Here is a 3,090-nt window from a genome sequence, read left to right as displayed (position 1 = left end):
GTAGAGTACTTTCGCATCATAGCTCACAGCAACCTCAAACTCTTGGGCTCAAGCAAATCTCCTGCCTCAGCCTCCCAAGTAGCTTGGACTACAGGCGCCCACCACATGCCCAGCTATTTTTAGAAACAGGGTCTCACTCTTGCTCAGGCTGGTCTTGAACTTGTGAGCTAAAGCAATCTACACACCTCAGCCTCCCAGGCAGAAATTACAGGCCAGATTGTAGGCGGAAGCCATCTCGTCTGACCCAAAATTGAGTTTTCTGATGAACACCATATATTTACAATTTCTCTGTTTCTCTTCATGTATTTCAAATTTCTTTAATTTCTCTCAGTAGTATTTTGTCGCTTTCAGTATAAAGGTCTTTTTTTTTTTTGAGACGGAGCCTCACTCTGTTTCCCTAGATAGAGTACTGTGACTTCATAGCTCACAGCACCCTCAAACTCTTGGGCTTCAACAATCTTCTTGCCTCAGCCTCCCCAGTATCTCAGACTACAGGTGTGTACCACCATGTCTAGCTAGTTTTTCCATTTTTGGTAGAGACACGGGTCTTGCTCTTCCTTAGGCTGGTCTCAAACTTCTGAGTTCAAGCAATGTACCCACCTTGGGCTCCCAGAGTGCTAGGATTATAGGCATGAACGACTGCATCCAGCCAGGTCTTGAACATCTTTAATGAGGTTTTTATATTTTTTTTTGTTTTGTTTTTGTTTTTTTAGAGACAGGGTCTCACTTTATCACCCATGGTAGAGTGGCATGGTGTCATAGCTCACAGCAACCTTCAGCTCTTGGACTTAGGCAATTCTCTTGCCTCAGCCCCCCAAGTAGCTGGGACTACAGGCGCTCACCACAATGCCCGGCTATTTTTTGTTGCAGTTTGGCAGGGGCTGGGTTTGAACCCACCACCCTCGGTATGTGGGGCCCATGCCCTACTCACTGAGCCACATGGGCCGCCACTTTTTATGTTTTTTGTTTTTTTTTTTCCCACTGTTGCCTAAGCTGGAGTGCAGTGGCCTAATCATAGCTCACTGTAACCATGAACTCCTGCGCTCATGTGATCCTCCCACCTCAGCCTCAAAAGAAGCTGGGATTACAAGCCCGTACCACCATGCCTAGCTAATTTTTATGTTTTTTTGTACAGACAGGGTTTTGTTATGTTGCCCAGGCGGGTCTTGAACTCCTAGCCTCAAGTGATCCTCTTGCCTTGGGATCCCCAAATGCTGGGCATATAGGTGTGAGCCCTGAAGCCTTGCCTCAATCAGATTTAGTGCTACCTATTTTATAGGTGATTTTTCATTTTTTATGCTATTGTAAATGGTACTGTTTTCTTTAATTACAATTTCCATTTGTTAGATGCCAGTATATAGAAAGAGCATTGATGTTTTCCATTTTCATCATGTATCCCACAACCTGGAGAAACTCACTTATTAGGTTTGTTAATTTCTTTGCATTCCATACATCTTCTGCATAAACGAACATGTGTGTGAATATAGATGGTCTTCTTTCATACCAATCTCTGGATACTTTTTATTTCTTGCCTTATTACACTGACTAGAACTTCTAGTACAATGTTGAAAAGAATTGGTGAGAACAAACCTCCTCTGGTTCCTCTTCTCAAGAGCAAAGCATTCACTTATTTTACATTTTTACCGTTAATATGATGTTAAGGATGCCTTTTGTCAAATTTCTCAAGTTCTGTTCAACTTCTAGTGTCCTGAGATAGTAGACATGATGTATTTCTGAACTTTTGCAGGTTTTGGGGGCTGAACAAAAGATTTAATAATCATAATAAACAGAAGGACATTAATGTTTTTCCATTAAGAAGATTCCCGAGATGGCAGATTTAAATAGAGCTCTCACTCATTTCTAGGTGCAGCTCAGGCACTACTGCTGCAAGTCCCTCTGCAAATCACTTAACTTCTCTGAAACTCAGTATGTATCTACAGTAAAAAAACTAATATCACTATATAATTCATGGAGTTGGTGTAAGTTTCAAGTAAGAGATAGTACACAAAACATTTAGTGTTTTACCAAGCATACAAACATTGGTGATTCTACCACCACAAGAAGAAAGTTTATAAAATCATATTATTTCTTTTTTTCATGAAAAATATGGAATGCTTCACAAATTGGCATGTCATCCTTGAGGAAGTGCCATGCTAATCTTCTCTGTATTGTTCCAATTTTAGTATATGTGCTGCCAAAATGAACACTTATTTATTTATTTTTGAGACAGAGTCTCTATCGCCCTGTGTAAAGTGTGGTAGCGTCATAGTTCACAGCAACCTCAAACTCTTGGAATTGAGCAATTGTCTTGCCTCAGCTTCTTGAGTAGCTGTGACTATAGTGTACCACTGCTGTGCCCAGGTCGCGGGGTACCCCTCATAAATCACCGGAAGACCCAGTTCGATGCAAAAGCAAGAGGTAGTTTATTCACAAGCTGGGGCTTGGGCTTCTCTGCACCAGAGGCAGCAGGAGAGCGAAGAAGCCCCAACTGCAGAGGGAAGAGCAGTTTTAAAAATGCAGAAAGGAAAAAGGGAGGGGGAGTTGGGCGAACTGCTAGGGAGAGCTGATAGGGGCTTAGAGAACTGGACAATGTTTGTTGTCAATGTTTTATCTGGGATAATTAGCCTGGGGGGAAGATTTACTACTACTGGGGTTGAGGGTGAGTGCTGTTATTGCTCAGGGCAGACATACTAGAGAGGGGGTGGAGGAGGAAGCAGGTTGCCTATCACCTTTGTTATGCAAGCTGGTTGCCTATCACCTTTGGTATGCAGCTGCAAATTGAAGGCTGTAGGACAAAGTGGAATCAGTGTAGGCTGTGAGACAAAATGGAGTTAGTTTTAACAAAATGGAGTTAGTTTGATCCTTTCATTCCCCCCTTTTCTAGTGCATAGAAGATCCAAGATCATGGGGTCTTCATCAGGTCTTATGGGCCCTAGCTCTACGCCATTGCCAGTGAATCCAGAGCTGAGTGGAATATACTGTGCCCGTAAAATCATTATTTGAACTGCATTGGTCCTGGATGGAATAAGGGCTAGTAACTTGTTAATTATGCAGGGACTGAAAGTTAACAGTGTAATAGGATTACAAGTG

At 42.3% G+C, this 3,090-nt stretch overlaps 1 non-coding gene across 1 annotated transcript; it reads right to left on the bottom strand.

Moving 5' to 3' along the window:
- Window positions 1-2,100: 2,100 nt before the first annotated feature.
- Window positions 2,101-2,207, bottom strand: LOC128578698 (U6 spliceosomal RNA). Its single transcript, XR_008377838.1, has one exon. It is a non-coding gene; the product is annotated as a U6 spliceosomal RNA (small nuclear RNA).
- Window positions 2,208-3,090: the final 883 nt, after the last annotated feature.

This window comes from Nycticebus coucang, chromosome X, assembly GCF_027406575.1.
Source record: "Nycticebus coucang isolate mNycCou1 chromosome X, mNycCou1.pri, whole genome shotgun sequence".
In the NCBI taxonomy this organism is placed as follows: Eukaryota; Metazoa; Chordata; class Mammalia; order Primates; family Lorisidae; genus Nycticebus; species Nycticebus coucang.
This window is presented reverse-complemented; position numbering and strand designations above follow the sequence as displayed.